The 22,032-nt window shown below is 45.6% G+C and overlaps 1 protein-coding gene across 6 annotated transcripts in view; it reads left to right on the forward strand.

The window, feature by feature from the left end:
- Positions 1 to 22,032, forward strand: part of SEMA5B (semaphorin 5B) — a 274,579-nt gene that overhangs the window by 63,322 nt on the left and 189,225 nt on the right. For 4 of the 6 annotated variants that reach the window (XR_004777167.2, XM_035536719.2, XM_035536716.2 and 1 more), the window contains exon 2: positions 12,615 to 12,838. The exons of the other annotated variants lie outside the window; for them this stretch is intronic. The gene's annotated coding sequence lies outside the window, so the exon portion shown is untranslated. The remainder of the gene's footprint in view (positions 1 to 12,614; positions 12,839 to 22,032) is intronic. 6 annotated transcript variants of the gene reach the window in all.

The raw sequence follows: 22,032 nt of genomic DNA on the forward strand, positions 1-22,032 counted from the left end.
GAGAAAGGCTCTGCTGGGTCGGCTGTAGAAGCATCCTCTCGTTCCTCAGCTCATGCATGCTTGATTCGAACCTGTGAAATGCCCAAGAAACAACAGCTGTAAACTCAGTTCTCCAAAATACTTTGTTTCCCTCTTTTCATCCTTCTCCCATCTGCTCTTTTCTTGTGTTTCTGTCCCTTTGGTGCTGATAAAGACCCCTCATATTCATCCTGTGGATTCTCCTCCCTCTCAGGGATCCGATGAAAAACACAACTGGCATTTGATGTAAATCAGAGTAAGATTTTGCGGATTTTCCCCCTACTTATCACGTTCCAGGCATTAGTATAATAAAGGAGAAGGCAGTGACTCTTCAATTTACATTCCTCAAGGCAGATGCCTTCAGCATGTGTGAAACAGGAGAGGAACGGTCAGTATGGCGGGGCGTGAATGACTAAGCCAGGGCTGAGGGCTGGTCCTTCACCCACCTAGGTGAAGGCAGGGACGTGCCTCACTCCCTTGCCCCCGCGGACCGCCCTCACCGCAGTGATTCACCCTGAGCGCAGCAGCTGGGGAGCAGCCCTGTTCCAGAGCAGGAGACCACAGCTGTGATGCTGGTCTACCACCAGCAACAGAGCGAGGGCTGTGCCAGGGACTTTCTTGCACGCAGCAAAGCCAAACGGGAAGAGCTGGGCTGGCCTGGCTGGCACACAGGGGTGCAGAGGGGCAGAGAAGGGGGATCCTGCCCTCCACTCCACCCTACGCAGTATTTCCTCCCGCTCAGACCCTGCAGGGTGGCCACACACAGCCCGGTGCTCGCTGTTTCTTGCAGCTTTTCTCAGGCAGAGCTGAAGGGGCTGGAGCTGCTGAGCCACACGTTGCTCTCTGGGTCCTGCCGACTGGGAGGGCTGGTGCCAGCCTTTGCTCAGAGCAGATAATGGCTTCCAAAACAGATGTGATTGCACTATTACGATTTTTTTCCAAGTCAAAAATGGCTCTCCGATGATGTAAAATTTTTCCTTCTGATTGTGCTGCGATGGGTATGTGTGCCCATCACACTCCTCTGCTCCCCCAGCTAACCATCCTTTCTGGTGGACAAAGGTTCCTTCATTCATGTATTTGCCATTTTTTGTCTCTTTTAAAAACTCCTTAAATTTCAGTCACTGGGAAAACATTTAACTGCCTTAACATTGCATCATGGGGCTGAGCCTGATTTGTTGGGGCTTTGAGGCCAGACGGCTTTATTAATGACAATGGGTTCCTTTTCAGATAAATTCTCCTTTTCAGAGAACATCTTTCCTAAAGAGTTTCACAGCCGATTATGGACACAAATAACTCATCAGAAAAAGTTAGTGATACTCAGTGCTTGGCAAGCCCTGAATTATTATCCAGTTAATGCCGCGGCACTGTGCACTTCCAGCTGTGTTGCAGTGGCACGCAGACCCCAGCAGCTGGTGCAGAGCTCATCAAATAGCTGTTGAGCATCATCCCTGATTTGTCATAAACCTAAAGGTTCCTCTGGGGAGAGAATGTTATCGCCTGCCACAGCCCGGCTGCACGACAGCGATGCTCCGGCACTGTCGTTATCACGGGGTGATGGTTGTTTGGATTCCTCCCCTTTCTCCTTTTTCCTTTTATTATTTTTCCCTTTTTTTGGGAGAATTGCGCTCACATTATTCATAGCCTTATGCTTCTAAGTGGCTGGTCTGGAAATGCAGTTTGGTGTATGCTTTAGGGCTACCTGCTTCCATTTCTTAATAAGAAGCTGAGTATATATTTAAAAAAAACGTTTAAATGCCTGACAATACCAGGAGGCACAGAATGGAGTTTTTTTGAAGGGCTCGGGTACCTTATCCGTATGGACAGGAATGGAGTTGGAGGTGCAGGTTGTGGGCTGGACAAAAGCCATGCTTTGTGTAGGATTTCAATATTTGCTCTTATTCTGATTAGGGACAAAACTATAAAATTTCAAAGCTGGAAAGGAAATTCTAGGGGAGAGAAAAGCATTAGTTGGGACTCACAGAAACACTTTGTTTTAAGAAATGTTTATTTTCGGATGCATGATACAGAAAATGCTGAAGCAAAACCTTATTTCAGGATATTTTATGTTTCTCAAAGTTTTCCATGTCTGGTTTTGCCATTGGCAGAACTTTTCTGGTTTCCTTCCTTTTTTCCCTTTCAGACACAGCTTCAGCAGAACTGATAGGATTTCCCAAACTGATCAGGGCAAAAATCTTCCAAAGCTTTTCTGACCACCTCACTCTCAGCACTGCTGAAAGCCCTGTGCAGGGATTCACGTGCTCCCTTAGCATCTCAAGGACTTGGAAAACCCAGCCTGGGGTCTGGTGCAGGAGGTGTTCTGCAGATGCAGGAGGTCACAGGGCGGCTGCTGATCCTGGTGGCCCCATCGCTTAAACCCTTGGTGCTTCACGTGTTCCTTGGTGTCATGCAGGTGACGATAAGGCTGCTTTTCCTCCTGGATCCTGCGTTCATCTCAGCAGGGTCCAAGCCATCGCAGCCCCTAATTTCAGAGTCCAACTCTTCAGCTCTGCCAAAACCCCTTCAGGCTTTTAGTTTGGGCACCCCTTGTTAAGTCACCGGTGAGTGGCCCTTGTGCTTGTATAGAAACATTATCAAAGGAGACTTGGAAGTCACTCCTGGCCAAGTCCCAGCTGGCTGTCTCTGAGCGACACCTTGTTTCTCCTTCCGTAAGCTGCACCATAACCCGAAAAGATTTGCCATGATCTGCAACGGGCTGCTCCAGGGGTACCTGGGCACTAGTGACAGGCGAAAGTATTTGTCTGTTTTCCGAGAGAATCGCTCCTTTCATGCCTGTGTTCCTTGTGAAACGTGCCGAGTCAACACGACTGGGCTGCGAACGCCCCAGTGTCTGTGCTCTATAAATATCCTGGGCAGATAGAGAGTGCAGAAAGCAAACAGAACACTTAGGTGGTAAGGACTTTGCTGTCGGACCTGCCAGCTTTGTGTGAGTTGTCGTTGTGACTGTCTGTTATAAACAGGCTGCAAAAAATACTTTCAGCTGCTTGCGATGGAACGGGCAGAGGTGGAGGCTTTGTGTTGGCTCGAACCAGTGAGACGCTTTCGGGCCAGAAATGTTCCTTCTGCTGCCAGCCCCCAGGAGACTTCTTTGGCCTGAAGGCTCGCGTGTAACAGCTTATGTATTAGCCCAATAAAAGATGATCTACCTTGTCTCTCTATCGGTCCATCATCTAAAATGTTGCTGCGGCTAATGGTGGCTCATGTTTGATTTGTACCCAGTGTATTTTAAGGCTGCAAAACTATCTAGCCAGGATAGATGTCTGTCTCAGTGCTGTCCTCTGCCTGTTATTATATATGTTTGTATTAGTGGTGAGCTATCCTGTAGTGTTAGTCAATTTAAATATTGAAAACAAATGTTCTATTTCTCTGCTTTGGGGCTAGGAGTGATTACTTCAGCCTCTTCAGTGTACATGGATCTGCATCTGTTAGAGGTCTCTATTCTATAATGAGCTCAACATACGAACTCAGTTTGCAAATTCATCTGAGAAACGCTAAAATTGGCACCTAGTTCTGGAAGTACCTACGGTGGTAATGCATCCAGGGGTATAAATACCACATTGCTGCGGAATCGCAGTTCTTTAAACTCAGCCACTTGGGTCAACGTCCTTCTGTCTCCTTATTGTTTACAGCCTGATGTTTCGGTGTCACCAGGATACATTATTATGACCCTGGGATTCAAACAGCCCATCGCTGAGGGCTTTTTTTTTAGTAACTTGGCAACGTTATCTAAAGCAAAGCAGACTCTTGAAAATTGGGACATGCCGCAGTACAGAGGGACAATGAAAAGTATTTGTGGCACAGAATATTTCTCAGACGTTTGAAATCTCTGTTATGTCAGTCTTAATCAGAAGAGGAGCGGCTGAAGCAAAAAAAAATAATTTTTTTTTTTGCTGTTTAATGTTTCTGATAAAAAGGGTATTTGCAAATACACCCTTGAAAACGGTATGAGTTTGACCCAATAACCTTAACGAGGTTTATAGTGCTGTTTGTAAATAGGTGTTTAGGGAGATGTAAAATTGTAGATGGTTGACCTGATAAACCACAGTATCATTTTCAGAGCTGGTTAGGTGGGTCGACTGGTCGAATGTTTAGAATCAGTACAGCACATGTAGTACAGATTTGATGAGAACCGTATCGATTTGAGGTGCACGGGAAGCATTTCCATGCAGAACAGATGAGCTGCTGGATTTATTTGTATTCCGAGCTGGGAGCAGGCGGAATTTGCCCAAGGGACCCCTTAGAGTCCTAATGTGAGACGGAGCGAGGCTGTGGGAGGCACTGCCTGTGGGATGCAGCGAATGGGAGCTGCAGCTCTTGGGTTCAGCTCCGGGCTCAACCTGTGTACCCACAGGGGCTGCCTGGGATGGGCTCCGTCAAATGCCCTCCTTTCTAGCCCTTGGCTCCAGGGAGAGCCGCTCCTGGACTCTTGGTGGGGAGGCAGAAGTAGATGCTGCTCTTCGTGGTGCTCTTGACACGCGTCAAGGGGTGAGTCCCCAGCACCGTTTGGGGGCTGCGTGCTGGGTTTGGTGTTTGGGGGCTGCACAGATCGGATACCATCAGCAGCAGAAAGGTTCAGCCTCTCCAGAGCATGGCTTAAATGGGAAACTACATCTCTAGTAAGTGGAGAAGGCAGGTGGAGCCCGGGAAAGCTTGGGACACATTGCTGTGAGTTGCAGAAAAATAACAGGAATTTCACAAAACTGATAGGCAATATGGTGATGAGCCTTTTATGATGAAGTGCCTCACCATATCCAGATCATTTTGAACATTTTGTTTCTTCAAGCCAATGTCAAGATCTTTCTGTATCCTGCAATCTGGAGCTCATTAAGTGCATGACGCATGGAAAACTGTGTTTGCCTCTTAATACTGTAATACTGGGGAAAACAAGTTCTTAACCCCATTTCGTGTCAGACACCTTCTGCATTCCAAATTCAATCCGTCTCATACACGTGTGCTCGCTGTGTCTAGGTGTGAATATGAAAGTCAGGCTCTGTGCAAAAACCTCCCCTCGTCAACACTTGCTTGAAGGTAAAAGAACAAAATACAGAAGCCGCAGCGCTCCATCCACCTGTCACGGCCTGAGAGATGGAAATGCCCCCGTGCTGCCAATGTTACAAACGGGTATTGCTCCGGAGGGAGATATTGAAGGATGCAGTGCATTTCGGAGTTTGTTGTCTGCTTCAAAGTGAGGAGAGAATCAATAATTTGTTAGCCTGTTAGCTGATGGCTTGTCCATGTGCCAGCTCCAGTGCCCTCCAGGAGAAGCTGCCAAAGTGACCGAGGGAGGAAAGCAGGATGTGAATCCCACAAGTCATTTTCCTGAGACTCTTACGTGGGAAACCTTTAGAGCCTCTCAGTAAGGATAGAGACCTTTGCAGGCTCAGTTGCTCTTTGAGCAAAATTCCTTTTGAGGTCAGTACACCCAGTGCTGGAGTCTTTTACCTCGATGGGATTTGAGTGTGTGGGTAAAAGGCATAGGGAGGGCATCAGGACAGAGTACACTGGAAATGTTTTCCTGGGAGGCTGGAAGGAGCCCACCAGGCGTAGGCTCTCCTGGAGTGGGCATACACATGGAGAGAAGGCTCACTTTGTGAAAAATAAACCTTTCTTCTGGCTTCCTCTGGTCATGTAAGCAACAGGTGAGGTTTCTCTTTTCCATGCCCACGGGGGCCCCAGTCCTGTCTCCCTAGGGCGTTGCAGCTCACACTCCCACGTACAGGCATCAGGGGGGTTTTACAGCTGAGACTTTTCCTTCTTTCACATCCTGGAGGGGAAAGAGCCCCCAGGCTGGCAGTCCCTTGAAGCCATAGGTTGTGTCACACATAGGAGCAGGTCAGAGCTGGGGTGCTGATTTCTGCTATCCTCCAGCTACCTGCCCCATATGCCGTCGTAGCAAAACCCCATAAGAGGCCCTTGTCCCTGCTTTGCAAATTATGGGATGCCAGCGATGTCCTCAACAGAGGTTTCCCCTGCCTGTCATTTTTTTCCCCTCTTCCTCTCTGCAAGTTCAAATGTGTCTCCTTTGTAATGGACTCAGCCGAAAGATTGTGCCTCTTTATTAACCTTCAAATAAGGGTCTGCCAGCTGAGGGAAACACAGTTCTGCAGGGCTGGTGGTGTAAAAGTCAATGCTAGTGTCACGCAGCTGTTTAAAATCCTGGAAATGGGGCTGCTGCTTTTTGCTTTTCGTTTGGTTTGAGGCTTTTTTCTTTGTGGTAAAGAGATGTAAGTCGTTCCTTTTCTGCCTTCTGCTGAGTGACTTATAAATGGCCTGTGCAAAGTTGGCTCTAGAAATTACAATCAGAAAAATATATAGACTGTTGCATTGTTTTTATGGATCCCAGTTCATGATATGGGGGAGATTCCATTATAAACTTTCATTCAAAATAAAGGAGGAACACTAAAAATTCTGCTGCTGATCCAGGGAAAGTAAAACTTCGTCAAGGCAACTAACACTGAGCCATCTTATACTTTATTCCCTGCTGTTTATCTAAAGCACATTTCTTACATTCAATAGATTTGTACCTCTGGCAGCTTATATCTCCACGAGTTTAAGAGCCTTTGACTAATGAAGACCAGAGAGATTTCTGCCATGCTGCCACAGCCCCACTGAAGTAATCATTTCCAAGCGGTTTGCTCTCCGGGGGCACATAAGGCCAAAATTAAAAATAACTAGCTAAATAAATAAGTGCCTGTGTACATATACATACATATATTTAGATGTTCAGATTATATTTATATACATATGTATAAGTTTGTTTAGAAAAAGCCTTAGCTCCGAGCAGCTTCAGGGGGCAGAGCGTGCGTACAGCAACACGGTCTGCTAGGTGGGTCTTGGCCGTGTTACAAGCTATTTGCAAATTAATCGTGGAAGAAATCTAAGCTGTCTGATCCTACGGGTGAATAAACGTGTGTGTTTGTGTGAGCGCATGTGCACACATGCAGAAAGGGGCTGCGAGGGAGGCCTGCGCTTAAACTGCTCAGACAAGTTTTATTGCTTCGGCCCACTGGTGCTGGTTTGAAATAGGGGAGCTGATCCTATTAAGGTGGCTCAGAAACGTCTCTCAAAAATGGCTTGTAGGCCCCGGTTCCCACACTCATTTCTTTCCTTGATTCACTTCAAAATCTGCTCCCCTTGGCATTTACACAGAGGCACTGAAGAATGCATTGTCACCCCGTGGTTTTCTGTGACAACAGGTGGTTTGGGGTCTGGGTCAGAGATGGACGTACAGGGAAAGCACACAAGCCAGGAAGTGGCTGTATCAACATTACATGTGGAAAGCGAGAAGGTATATGGATGTGAAAGAATACATCCGAATTAAACAAATATCCACATGAAGGGAGAGGTAGCTCGACTGAAAGGGCTGCAGTGCCCGTGCTGGTGTTGGCCAGGGCCTGACTCCACAACAAGTGGGAGCGCAAACATCCACACCAAATCCTGCGCGCTGGAGCTCAAGGTTCACATTCAGGAGAGCATACACGTTCTTCATCCTGGTTTGGCAGCATGGTCCAGAGCCCATTGTTTCCCTGCAAACCTGGTTGACAGCTCTTAGGAGACTTGGGGCTGTACCAGGGCCCTGTGGGTTTCAGCGGGGCCTAAGTCGCGTAGGGGTGTTCGTGGTGCCACAGGTGCAGAGCCTCTTCTGAGGCCTTCAGTCAGTGTACCCCACATGTGAGAGATGCAGGGCAAAAGCAGCCAGGCTTGTTCATGGACGTTAACAAAACATCTCCTGTTTTAGCGTTATGTGTCTGGGAAGAGCACAGCAGGGCCTGAGGTTTGAAGCTGGGCTTTGTCAGGACAAGAAATCCATTACTGTGCTGTCAGTGAGACCCTGCCTGTGGCGTCGTGCACCAAGATGGTGCTGTCAAATTCGGAAAGTAATCACCAGGGGTAGATGGCAACATTAAAAGAGAGATGCGAGTGGGAATGAATTTAGCCAACTTCATCTAAAGAAGTGTTTAATGGCAGGATGATCATCATAAAGGCCATTTAGTACCAGGAAGAGGAGATGACACATAATACATGTAGTAAGTAGCACAGAGAACAATGAATGCAATTTAATAAAGGGCAAATTCAAACTGGAAATGAGGCTAAACTTTTGGATGGTTCAGGGCAGGCAGAAAGGGAAATCATTTGCTTAATGAGGTAGTTATGACAAACTAGGTAGAAATATTCTGGTTTCCGAATTCAGCAAGCATGGAATTGAATCTTTCCTGTGTGACACAGTGGGTTCGGCCAGGAAGGCCGGCGGTGCTCTGTCAGCCTTGGCCGTCGTGACCATTAGTCGCATTAATAATCCATGTTGGAATAAAGACACTACAGCAGCATCATCATGTGTGGAGGATCCTTCCTTCATCTCTAGCAGTGAAGAAAGAAATCAGTTGGTTTTTTTTGTGGCTTCACAATAAGAAACAAAAAGTTAAGTGTGCTGCGCTTGTACTAGCAGAGATCTGAGGACGGCAGGGAGATTTCCAGCCCCACAGCATTTGTGCCTGGTCACAGCCGTGTTGTGGCGTGGCTGCTGGGGATGTTTCCTAGGGCTGCACGGAACTCGGGTACCTGGCCGCCCCCTGCATTGTAGGGCCAGCTGGATGCCCCCGAGGAATCTCTTCAAACCCCGACTCTTGTATTCCACTCCGGCTGCTGCCTTGAAGCAGAGCTGACCTGATGGCCGGTAGCGATGCAGCGGTTCATCTTAATTAACCACCTACAGGTCTCCCTGCTCCGAATGTGCTCATGCCCTCCTGCCTGCTACGGCTCTTTATTAGGAGCATGTCTGAAAACAGCCTTGCGTCTGTGTTGCTGCGAATGCTTTAGGAAAAAAAAGACCATAAATGCATGCTGCTAGAGCCTCACAGCTGAGTAAAAGTGGACCAAATGTATTGCTGGTGTGAACATAGTGGGATGAGTGAACAGTGCAGGAACCAATACTGGTGTTTGAAGCAGTGAGCCTAGGATGATGAAGAAAAGTGGTAAACAAAAATGTTAATCTCTTTGTGGCGCAAATATACAGTTGATGTTCCTGGCCATATTTTAAATACATTGAAAGGCATGAAGTACCTAATTAATGAGGTTTCATAGGGATCCCAATTAACCACTAATGGTCGCCAACTGCAGTGTCTGAAAATGAAGTGAAATGAGGGGATTCCGTGCGTGGAAGCGGCTTGTATTGTCCAATGCAGCTGATGATCGCTGTGCTTAAGTAACTGAATTCTCGTAAGGATTTGAGCTGCTTGAAAATAAATGCAATTTCTCCAGGACCTTGATAGTGATCAGGAAGTGAATGTAAAACTGTGATCTCATGTAATTTGGAAAGTTAATATAATAATCTGATTGGCAGAGCTTGCTAGGCATCTAACTGTATACTGAAAAGGAAAAAAAAATCTTAAGGTATGGATCTGTGCCAACAGCAATGGAAGTGGAGAAGACAGTAGATTTTATGTCATAAATGATCTGAGATGAAAATGGGTGGTGTCCCAAAGAGAAGTAAAACAGTGTGCTATTTGCGAAGAAAATAGGTCAGTCTAAATAAAAGTGTTGGTTGTTACATGCTACAGTAGATATATGTTGGAGAGCTGGTTGGAAAATTAATTTATTCCTGTAAAAACACAGCTCTTATAGAAGTCTTTCTTTAAGCTTTGAGATTTTCTTTGGAAAAAAATAATGTATTTTGTTTATATATATATGTATATATATATATATATATATATATATATATATATATATATCAGTTTCCATCTACCAGGAAGTTTCAGATGGAAGCCTGGTTTCTGGTCAGTTTTTTTCTCCCCTGTGTAAACACATGCTTGCAGGAATATGTCTGTACTGGTGTGGACGTTCGCTCTACAGCAGAAATGAATCCCTTTTTACAACCCATCATGTTTTGTCTCTTGGTTCTGCTTTGTCCTGGGCTAGATGTATGGGCTTTCCTACCTGTTAGCGACGTGTCCCCATCATGAGTTTCCAAGCTTTGGTTTCCAAGTTTCTGTTCCAGTTGCGGGTTTGTAAGGTGCTCTGATGGCTTATCATTCCAGATCTTCTTTACTCTTTGCAGACAAGCTGAAAATTAGCAATAAAGTGTTTGATGATGTTCGGTGAAAGCCATGACAGAAGTTGCACAAGCAATAAGTGTCAAGGAAAGAAGCCGTAAAGGCTGAGGAAAGGCGATGCAAATTGTCAAGAGCGAGTGCAAGGCGCATTTTTCTGAAATAACTCATCTTTTTGGCTGGGGTCAGAGAACAACAATCTCAGATTTAATCCGTCCCTCGTATGAATCGCTGAAGTTGTTGAATAATAACCCATAAAATGTATATTAGCAGAGTTGTGCCAGGACCCTAGGAAAGGTAACGCTCCCTGGGTGTTTTGTGGGAATGTTTTGGACCTATATAGCACATTACCAGCATTCATCAAGTAATATACAGCACTCTTTGGCTAACTGGGGAAGTTGAGTTGTCAGCAGGAGGTCAGAGAAGATGATCTGTTGGTTCCTTCTTGCCCTAACGTCTCCGAATAACGGCAGTAGATGCCCCTAGCGATGCTCACAGAGTGTGTTTGCACTGAGTTGCAGAAGGCCGTGTGATCAGCATGCCGACAGTCGCCTGCGCTGCTACAGGGTGGAAGTGTGGCTGTTTGAGAATCTGTTGGGAAATTTTATATTGCTTAGGCTGGTGGGTGTCATGTGGCACTAGAAAGCAGAAAGTCGGCTGGCAATGTGCTGCTGGTTGCAGGTCGTTATTTGAGGTATGGATATGTGCATCTCTCTGAATAGCCGGTGCCTTTGTGGCTTAGACTTTTGGCTGAGATGTGGAAGACAAATATTGGAGGCTGCAGTTAAATTAGGCAGCGTGGAGAGTTATACTTCAAGCTTTTAGGCTGGGACGTCGGGTTGGTGCTTGGGGTTCAGATGTCAGGTTGTCTTTCCCTAGAAGGTCTCATTTTTATTCCCATGTGGAATGGGAGAAGCTCTGTGGAATGAGAAAAGTTGTCTGTGCTGCTGAACTATGAGCTTGTTTCCTGTATCTTCACTCCTTTAACTGGGTGTCAGTCGCCTTTTTTTGGTTAGATACCATAGACTAATTCCTGTCTCTGTTCTGGGTCTGTAGTTGAGCAGAGCAGTTCATCACCAAGGGAAAATAAGTCTTTCTTTATAACTGCTTCTCTTCATTTTATCTCAGCTTGTCAGTGTCTGGCAGATTCTCCATCCTTTACGCCATTCCTCTGCAGCTCACTTCACAGAGCAGTCATTAGCACTGCATATAGGGCAGGCTGGGGAAATTCGTTGCTTCCCTGAAGTTTCATTCACTCTTTCTTGGGTTTTCTTTGGACTTTATATTCTTTGTAGGCTGAAAAGGGCTGGGTACTGCTCTGAATCTGGTCTTCACTTTGTATATTCTTAACACTTATAATTACTACTAGACTGGACTGACCTAAAGTGGTATTGTAACTGTGCCTGATGTTTCTGTTCAGAAAACATAATGCTGGCATTTGAATCTCATTTTGTTAAGTTTACTTGTACTGTTTAGAACAATTTGAGGAGATTTACAATTGCTTGTTTTGTAATACAGCCACGAAGAATTAAGGGAAGGCTTTAAAAGTAATCTCTCTTTTCCTCCAGCCAAAGAAACACAGTTTTCATCTATCATCTTATTTAGGGTCAAAGTTTGGCTTCTCTCTTGGTGCACTTGATGGGCATACATAAGTGCTGCATCTGAGTAGTTCGCAGAGGAATTTGGCACTTTGATTTTTAAATGCGGTGCCAAAAGTGCAGAGAGAACAGCGTAGCTTGGTTACAGTGGAGTCTATGCAAATATGGGAATTATATTTTCATGAAAAATGACTATGAGAAGAGAAGACTTAGAAATCAATTGCAATTAAAATTGTAACTGGCTTGGTACTGGAGATGGATAGCTGCTAGCTTTAGATATTTGCTAGCTAGGCAGAAACTCAGAAAATTGTGTTTTCCGAGAGCAGAGATATAGAGGAAAGATGGCTTTATGTTTAAGGCTCTACACTGGGACTCAGCAAATTGACTTCCCTTCCTTTCCTGGCTGCCTTGCAGGATGCCTCTGTAGTCCTGGGGATGATTACAAACTTTTTACCATATGTTTATGCTGTGTCTAAGTGATCTGGAGCCTCGTTTTAGTTGGGGTTCATGAAATTCTAGCCTACCAAATAATATTTACTTATTAGTCTCTACCAGAAAGTAAACATTCTTTGGAAAAACTAAACTGAGTCACGTTTATACTGAACAGGGATTCTGTGCTCTAGGCAGTGATTGATGAAAAATAAGGCCTTCGGAGATGATGACTATATCAGACTGGATGCTCAGACCAGGCATGGGATCATTAAAGTTGTTTCAAAAAATGTTGGGGGGAGGAAGAAGGGAGAAGGGGAGGAGATGCTGACCATGAGGGCCACGGGCTATTTTCCCAAGGTCCCATAACTCAGGAGAGAGGAAGGGCCTGACAGAAGCAGAGAGAGCCTTCCTCAAAGGGGACTTTATAACAACATCAGTGTATTGGCCAAATTCAGGCACACTTCAATATTAATGAAGGATTTTTTTTATTTTTATTTTTTAGATAAATCATCCACAAACGAGTTTATGAGAAAAGTAGAAGGAAGAAGGCCAAAGAGGCATGCCAGAGAAGGAAGCTTGCAGAGTCCAAGGGGTTCAGAGAAGACTGCAGTGGGACTGCCTCTGAGAGGGAGCGTTTACATCACTAATTCTTGAAGGGCTTACCTTCTGGGACTCTGAGCTTGGATTGCTGCCGGAACATTTGTCTGGGACTTGGCCTCTGGGCTGGTGAGTTAGTGATGGAATGATACATGTCTCGTGTGCTGAAACATGATGTTTTCAGGTTGCTCACTGTGAGGAGTTTTGGGCTCTGATCATTCTGTTTCTCCTGCTCCAGTGAGGACAGGATGTGTCATGCAGCAAAGAAGGCAAAGAATCACAAACGTTACATATTGGGTTTTCCAAATGGCTCAGGGCTCTCTTAACACTGTCATCATTGGACTCATTGGGACTTTCTCCCCTGACTGTTGGGAGCAGGGATCTTGTATTCCAGCCTGTAAAGTAGATAGATTTCTGCAATCATTTGGATACAAAACATGTATATATGTCTGCTGCAGTGCAGGGAGATGATGCAGCTGTTGCAGATGCTGTTTAGCGGTAGGAAAGTAGTACATTAGCAAGGTAGGTCAAATTCAGCCCCTAGTTATACCAGTTCAAATGCAGAATAATGCTGTTGGTGTGTTTAGCCAGAATTTGTTGTTAAACAGATACCTTCATTTTGCAGTCACTTGGTACAGGTACATGTGATTGCACTATGGGCAGGGAAGCGATGAATGGAACCTGATTAGTTTGCTCCTAGAATGTATCCCAGAGAAGTAAATAGCATTGCAAAGGGTTAGCTTTGCAATATTGCTTTTCCGCTGTAGCATTACAAGAACGTACTATTTACCATTTGTGCCCAGTTTGTGCTGTCGGAAACTAGGAAAAGTGTCCACTTTGGAAAAGTTGGAGCTTCTGTCTGGAACACAACAAAGCAAAAATTTTAAATTTCCTTACGGAAAATGGATTTTTGATTTTAACAGAAGAATAAAATGGTTCTCTCTGTTTTTGTAGAATGATGGATCCAACATGGAATTTGCCAGAATAACCAATTTGGTCCCATCTTGGTGATTCATTTCCCTTTGGACTGTCTGGCAAAGGCATATAAGTCCACATAAAGTTGTTCCAGGGGAAACAGCAGCTTGGGAGTCCTCTGAAAAAGAGGAGGCATGAAGGAGCCACAGGAGTTGATCTGATGGTTCCATTTGCAGAGAACTGCCTACAGAAGGGTGTTCAGTAATCCCCAGAAATCCCAGATACACAGTTGATATGCTAAGTGTAGGTTTAGCCATCTGACAAGGGAAGTCAGGACCATGGGGCCCATTCCTGCTGCTGCAAGAAGATACGCAGCGAGAGGGACTAAGTTGCACTGTCCCTAGAGAAAAAGGAACAGTTGGGTGCTCTGTATGCTCAGGGCTTGCTCCTCCTGTACCGTGAGCAATCCAGAGGCAGAGGAATGCTGTCTTAATTTAGAGCTGCTTGATTGCATATTGGGGATCCTAGAAGCCCTGTGAATTTGATCTTAAAATCTGCTTGGGCTTCCAGCGCTTAGCTTTGTGGCATGGCTGCTGCAAGCCTGGGGTTGTTGGCTTGGAGCTGCTGGTGCTGGGACAGCGCAAGCCCCGTTACCTGTCTCCCTGGCATGCTGCAGTGCGAGCCGCATGGGTTGCTCAGAGACAAACGGGACAAGCTCAGTTACCTCACACCTCTTTTTAAAAAGACCTGGTAAAACCAAAAGAGTAGACGTGCCAATGGTGACACACCAACTTTTGCTGACAGAAGAGAGTCATGTCAGAAGTGCTGTGGGCAGATCCACTTACAGCGTCCAGGGGCTGGTTTAGAAACAGCGCAACGAGCGAACGTTTCCTCAGCGGGTTTCGCTTCTCTGGTCCTCATTGTTCTGAATGGTGCTCAGCAGCTGTACTCTTTGGAGAAGCAATAGGCATTTTCTTTGACCAGAGATGTTTGCAGCTGTCTCCTGTCTCCCCTTGAACTCTTTTCATATTCATATTTTCATCGCTAATGAGAGTCTTGACTATATGCTAAAAAGATCTTCCATCCCTTCAAATTTCTCTTGGAATAGCTAAAGACAAAAGAAGTAATGAACTAAAGCTCCCTCTGAGTCTTTGACTCATCCAATCACCCAAATTAATCAGTGTTAAAGAGAAGTGTGCTGCTTGGTGTGACCACCCAGGGCGCTCTGTCTGGCTCCACGACTTCGGTTGCTTTGTCTCAGTATCACAGCACGCATACGGTGTGAGATTATGCTCTGTCCTCAGGTGCCCGCCACGCTTACCCGAGGTAATCAAACCAAATGCAGGCGAGTGGCAGCTACAACAGAAAGTAACTTCCAGGCAGCTGTAGGTTTAGTGTAGGCCTTTACGATAAAATTTTCACCTCCAGTGTAAATCCAGCAAAGGAAAGAGTGTATGTAGACGCACACCTGTTGAAAGCAGAATGTTGACCTAAATGTTGTCTTTAGCCCATATCCCCAGCCTGCCTCTGTGACCTCCTATGTACACATGCATGCTCTTGGTGACGGCCTTAAATAAATACTGCTGGCTGCATGTGCAATAGGCAGGAGTGAGAAGTGCCTGGCTCCAGGATGTCCTCAGTAGAAAAATGGCAAACAAGGCAGTTAGCATCTGGGGGCGAGACTGGCCCATAAGTCGGGGTTCCTCTCTTTCCCCCAGCTGTGCCACTAACTTGCTGTAAAACCTTCCCAATCACTCAGGTGATTGAACCTCTGGAGGTTCAATTCTGCTTTGGAAAAGCAGGAACAACGATTCCTTTGAGCTGTGCCTCCATAGCAGTGATTGAGCTGGGCTGACAGGCACCAATGCAGTCTTCAGGGAGTGGCAGCGCTGAGGTTGCTCTAGTGAGCATTTTGTACTAGGGGAAGAATGGATCCTTAACATATTTAATTGATAATCTCTGGGTATGTATACCCCCACTTCTACATTAAATACTCTTAGTCATTTACTGTGTCTTTCCCTCTTTTGTTTATCTCACATTCTCATCAACAGGAGCTTAATTTTAGACCATGATAAAACTTTTTAAGCATACTTTTACTGGATAAAGTCATTAAGAAATCTGCACACTTTTTTTTTTTTTTTTAAATAGTGACCCCATTCTTGCTTTCTGAACTATCTTGCCTTTTTTTAAAAGGGAAGCAATAATGAATTTCCATATGGGCTATACCCTGTAAAAAGATTATCTCCATTTATTCTTTTTATAAAGTTTTCAGAAGGGAAGGCACTGTCCCAATGCACAGAAGCAATTTTTCTTTTCAATGGATCCTGTGACTCAAATCTAAACCTCTGCTCTCAAAGGAACACTTTTCAAATGTTTACTTACTGCTTGATTCCTGATAGGCAGTCTGGAAAAAAATCAGATGAGGTGTTGCTCCTGAAAGTTATACTGCTTTATATTGTTTGAAAGGCAGAGATTGAGCTGATTTGTCTAGCAGCTTGCCTTTTCTCAGCTGGGGGAAAGAGTTCCTTTGTAGCTCAGGCTATTATCAACAGTCCAGTAAAAGTGTTTTATATATATACATAAAAAACATACAACATTTATATAAAGCCTTTCATCTTGGTGGTTCCAAAGTAGTTGAAAATTTGTCAAATTTGTCAACTACTTTCCTCAAAAGTTATCTCTAACTTCAGCACAAAAACAGAGGTATTTCTGTGCTGGCTGAAACTATTTTTGCTACTAATAGCTTATTAAAGTAACCATCAGAGTTGTAACGCACAGATTACAAAATTTTAAAGTAAGAATTTTAGAAACTTTTTCCTAATCATGTAAGAGGATTTAATCAAACATGAAGCTGCTTTCTTGTTACAGTGAGGCTGGGGGTAGCTGGGGCACGAGGTGTGCTGAGCAGGAGAGGATCTGCACTGCATGTTTGTGGTGGGTAACTGGGGAAAAAAAAGATAGATAATACACTGCTGAAGACAGAACCAGGGTCATGGAAAGATCCTCTTTGACAGATGCTTGGTGACAAATTCCTCTTCTGCAGCACAGCTGGAACAGATTGTTGTATATGGGTGAAAACTGCATGAACAAACAGGGATGCCTGTCCCACTCTGCTACCCCCTCACCCATCACGAGCTTGCCAGCAGTGTGCCAAGAGGGGATTTCTGCCTGGGGCTGGTGGTGCTCCTCACAGCCGTTTGCCCTTTACCTCACTGGTGACACCATGACCTTCCTTGGCCGGTGCCTCCATATGAGACTTAAAACTGAGCAGCAATTGCCTCTCCTGGAAGGGCTCTGCCTTCACACGTCCCCCGTGCTCGCTCTGCCTCCGTAAGGCTTTGTCACAGGATCCTCTTGGCTGCTGAACCTTTTCCTTGTGCAAGTCGTTGGCTACCTCACGAGCAAACGTTGCAAGGTGACTAAGGGTTTCGTGATGGGATCCACGGCATAAGCGTGTTAATGGAGTCAAGTGCTATTTATTGGCTCCAGTGTATTTCACTGCGCCCTTGGCGCAGTCGTGCTTCCTGTATGAAACTTGGCTGGAGGAGTCAGAACTGCAAGACATCATCCCAAATTCCAGCTGGGATGTGTAACTTGGCTACATGACACTCTCCCCTCTTTGCCCCCCTTAGCCGCTTCCCATGTTAAATAGTTTCTCAGGACTCCAAGGGGAAGGGGGGATAATCTCCAGGCAAATGATTCTGATAAGTAGGAAAAATGTGTAAATAAAATAGCCATGATTAATAGTAAGAAATTGTCACTTGTCTCACTTGCCTGGAAGTTGTGGCTTGCTGAAATGACAGCCCTTGTCTTGCTGTTGCGGGGTTGGGATGCAGAGAGTGAATGCTGGGGGTGGGATTTATTTGACACATATTTTCAAACTGGAAAAAAAAAAAGTGTGATTTATTTTCTTTTGCTGCAGCCTGCTCCCAATTTTCAGTTTACATTAATAGCTATGGGAACAGCAGTTCTTACTGCCATATACTTTAGCTATTAACACTGTGTCTGGTTTGACAGTGCATCTCTTAAATTTTTTTTATTCCCTTGTGATCATAAAATATGTATCAGCCTTCCTTTTTAATCTCCTTTGGCATGTCCAGCTAGTTAATGTGCATCTTTCCTCCTTTAGAATTTGATTCTTCTAGCGTCATATACTTAACTAGAAGAAGCAACCTCTCCGCTAAAACTTCCTCTTGTTTGTTTGTTTCTTTTTATATATTTATTTTTAATTGGGAACTTTTTTGAATTCATATTTAATGGAATTATTTCTCCAGGAGCCCCTAACAGCCTTCTCCCCGAACATTTGTTTCATTGATATTTTAATTGCTGTAATAATCAGCATTCAGAATAAGAGGTCTTTCCCCTAGCTCAGTAAATCCATACTGGCTGAGTAAAGCATGTCTGTGATTTATGTGCAGATAAACAGCTTTGGATCCTGTCCAATCACTTCATCAGTTTTAATTCGGCTGCCTAATCAGTAGCAAACAGGAGGGTTGGTTTTTTTTTTTTTGCTTTGTTTTGTTTTTTAGCAAGGTGGGGGTTGCTAGTAGAGGGTTTGGCATAGTCCCCAGAATGGCACAGATACTCCCCATTTCTCATCATGTTAGTGTCAAAGTCAGCTCTAACTTTCTGAAAGAGCTTATAAGAAGGGATGAGATGCCAAGGCCTGCCTTTAGGCTTTTGGTGGTATCTAAGGAACCATGCAGATATGCAGTCTGAAAAACAAGTCTGCTCTTATCTCATGATTTATAAAGGACATCCTTTGGATGCCTGAGAAACGTGGAAAGGCTCATATGGAAGCAGATTTTATTTCCTGTGTGTGTTTAGGAGTTGATGCCTTCAAGATTAGTTTCACAGCAATCAGGTTACTGCTGTTGCCGTTTCCTAAAAGGCATGGTGACTTCAGTGCGGTCCGGGAGGTGGAGGTGCCTGAGGGGAGGCAGGGCAGCACCAGAGGGAGGAGGATCATCCTCCCGACCCTTCCCGGTTACATTGGGTAGGAGAGCCAGACCCTGGCATCCCACTGGAATGAGCAACATCCTCTCTCCTCGTGTGTGCTGCTGGCCACGGCGTGGCAGGATGGGGATAAGGCACGGTGCTGCTCGCTGCTCCCATTTTCTTCTCCATTCCCGCCCTGCTGTGCCGCAGGGTGGATGCTTAATGCTTGGTGGCGAACCACTGGGGTTTTGGGGACAAAAGCTGCACGTGCAGCTCTACAAGAGAACAGCTCCTCCTGCAGCTCTGCAGCTGAATAAGGGCAGGGATGGCATGGCCCACTGCCACCTCTGCAACTCCATCCTACGGGGTGCCGTTACATGTGGACTGTGCGCACTGTGCTGTAAAGGCCAGGGTGATCCAGATACATCCAGACTGAGGCTCTTCTAACTTAGGGCTCAGGACCAGAGTTCCTGACCTAATTTTTATCTACCTTAAGCTAAGCAACTGCCTATTAACGTTAAAACATTGGACCATTTACATTATTAGCTGTTGGTGCCATGTGTCCAGAGGTGAAGTGTTCCCTGATTTATAAGCAGCCTCTGAAGGATTACAGAGAACAACCCCATTTTGCTCACCAGATCTAGGGCAAGCAATATCAGCCACAATAATAAAGCTCACGTAAAAAGCTTAGCAAGATTTGAATAGCACACCGAGGCTGCGTGTCTCGGAGCCTTGTTGGTTATCCAGGCTGCCCTCCATTTCCATGGGTAACTGTGCCTGGCCAATTCCCTTACGCTGGGAGACTGCAGGAGATGTTAGATCGCTGTTCTTCTGGATCATTTTCTTCCTCCTTCATAGCAGCCCTTGCTGGTAAGCCAGCGGCAAGCAGGGGAAGCAGTGCTAGGCTGGGTGGCCACCACTGGGCCATTAGGAGACAGGTTCACTGGGAAGGAGAAGACATCAGTGTTGCTGCTGTATCTTGTTGGTGGTTTACATCATTGCCCAAATGAGATCCAACAGCTTTTTTTCCATTTCAGGTTAAACCCCCACAGCTCCATATTTCATCATTACCAAGACGGTAAGGAAAATCCCAACCAGAGCTGTTAAGTTCAAATTTTTTTTTTTTGGCTCAGCCTTAATTTCCTGCACACGCCCATAGCTGCAGGGGCTTTAAATAGAGCTTTGAATCATGAAATTTGGAGAATTAGGCTGGGCTGGAGGGAAGGGCAGTAGTCTGGGTTAGAGGCAGTTTGGGATCGGTTCGCGGTGCAGATGTGCGTGTCCCGAGGGACCTTGGGCGAGGTGTTTAATCCATCTGCCGTGCTGGGTTTTGTCGGTCTGCAAAAGGGCAACAACACCTCCCCGCCTTAAACTGGAGCACGGATAAAACATGTTACGAGAGGGAAGAGATTCAGCTCCTGTGGTGGCTCTGGCACAGCTCCACCTCCACTGCCACAGTGCGTGAAGGTTTTCGGGGATGGCTGTGAGCGGTGTTGGGCCCATCTCCTGCAGGGCCAGGGGAAGGCAGTGTGCTGGTATGGCCTGGGGACCAAATGGCGGCCGCGGCCCTGAGGTGAGGCTGAGGCCCGGCTCGGATGGGGCTTCTTCGGTCTGGATACAGCAACCCAGGCTCCTCAGCTGGGCAGTTTGCTCCTTCAATGTGGGGATGCCCTGCTTTTGGCTGACACAGCGTGGATTCGGAGAGGGAAGTTTGGTCTTGTCTCCTGCTATTTATCTTATCCTACTTCTCACTTGATGACAGCACTATGGAGGGGCTTCCAGGCTTGGCTGAACACAGTCGACAGGTCTGGTTCTTTTAACCCGAGCAGGAGCTGTGAGCACCCTGTTCCTGTTAAAATTAATGTGAAATGAACTTCCAGAGTCCCGAAAGATTAAGACAATCCCGTCTATCGGCTGCTTTAATGGAGAGATAGGAATGGCTTCATGCTGTAACCTGAGAGGGAATTCAAACATCTGACAAGTAATTTCAGGAGAATGCTCAGTTTCTTGCAGATCAAAGGTGAGTTTAGGGAATCCTCTATTCTCTGGCCAGAAGGGAGCTGTTATGTTTAGAATTTGGCAGTTTGCAGCCCAAAAATCCTGCTGGTGATAAAACCCAAGAGTTTCTGCTGTCCAGTGGCTTATGTTTTAGAAGAAACTGCCAGTCCTGTGGGTTTGAGTTCACAGATGCATCTTATTTTCTTACAGCCTGGTATTTTGGGCTCTGATCTGCCACCTGGGGTATCACCAGAAAAAGCATCTCCACTGTTGTCATTTTAGAGTAAGAGAAAACTGGTAATGAGGGCTGAGTCCTTTCGTGAGGTGATCTGTCATCCCTGGCATTCCCATGGGTTTCCCACCTTCAGGATTCATCCCTGGCAGAAGCTGTGGAAACTTTCCCATCTTCAGCCCTTTCCTGTGATTGCTTCCACAGGGAAAGACCAACAGGAGAGGGAAGGAAATAGATAAGGGTGCATACATGTGTCACAGTCTTAAAATGTTTCAAGAAGGGACTGTGGGAGCATTTTCTGGACTAGAAAAATGTGATGAATGAGACTTCTTGTAGAAAACAATTGCTGCAGTCCTCTTGGTGAACTGGGTGACTGGTTCCTCTGTTACTGCACTTTTCAGATGTTGCTACAATTCTGATTTTTCCTTTTCTTTTTCTTCCTTTTTGCAAGAGTCACACTACGTGGAAACCATTGTTCAAGTGCGATTTACCAGGGTGGTGACAGGTCTGCCTGTGGCCTGTCCCTGAGCGTGACACCTTAGCCCCAGGAGTCCTGTGGTATGATACAAGGTTTTGGCACATCAGATTTTAGTTTCCCTGGAAAAACCATTTTGTCTTTTTAGAGCCTCCACTCCTTGTCTGTGATGTAGAGCTAATAGCATGTGCTCCTTCTCAGGAGCACACTGAGGATAAACCCATCTGGTTTGTGAATGCTCAGACGTTGCTGTGATGGAAGCCATGTAAATAACTAGATAAATGATTTCAGTGAGATCGGCTGTCGAGCATAATAGGTAGCAGGGTCAGAGTCTATTCACAGTGAATCATTTCTTACTGGCTGAGTGGGATCTGTGCTCACAAGCCATTGTGCAGAAACGTCCTCTGATTTTTGCTGTCTCTGTCTTTTCCCTGCCTACATGTTCAGCTCCTTGATCTCTTGCCTGGAAGTTCCAGGGAGCAGGGACAGCTGCGTCCAAGGGCTGCACAGAGCTTAGCACCAAGAGTTCAGGCACAGGGTAAGCTTTGGGGCGCTGCCATAATGCTGAGCTAAAAGATCTCTTATTAGAGAACAATCTAGACTTTAGCATACTTTGATATAATTTTTGCCTCTTTACTTTCCTTGGGTTAAGATGGAATTGAGGGTTTTGGACCAGACAGATGGGTGGAAATAATGAAGATAACCTCTGAGATGTGAGTTTCTTGAGCAGATTTGTTCATTTTGTGCTTTGCTGTGGGATCAGCA

The sequence above is a fragment of the Cygnus atratus genome, chromosome 6, assembly GCF_013377495.2.
Source record: "Cygnus atratus isolate AKBS03 ecotype Queensland, Australia chromosome 6, CAtr_DNAZoo_HiC_assembly, whole genome shotgun sequence".
NCBI lineage: Eukaryota > Metazoa > Chordata > Aves > Anseriformes > Anatidae > Cygnus > Cygnus atratus.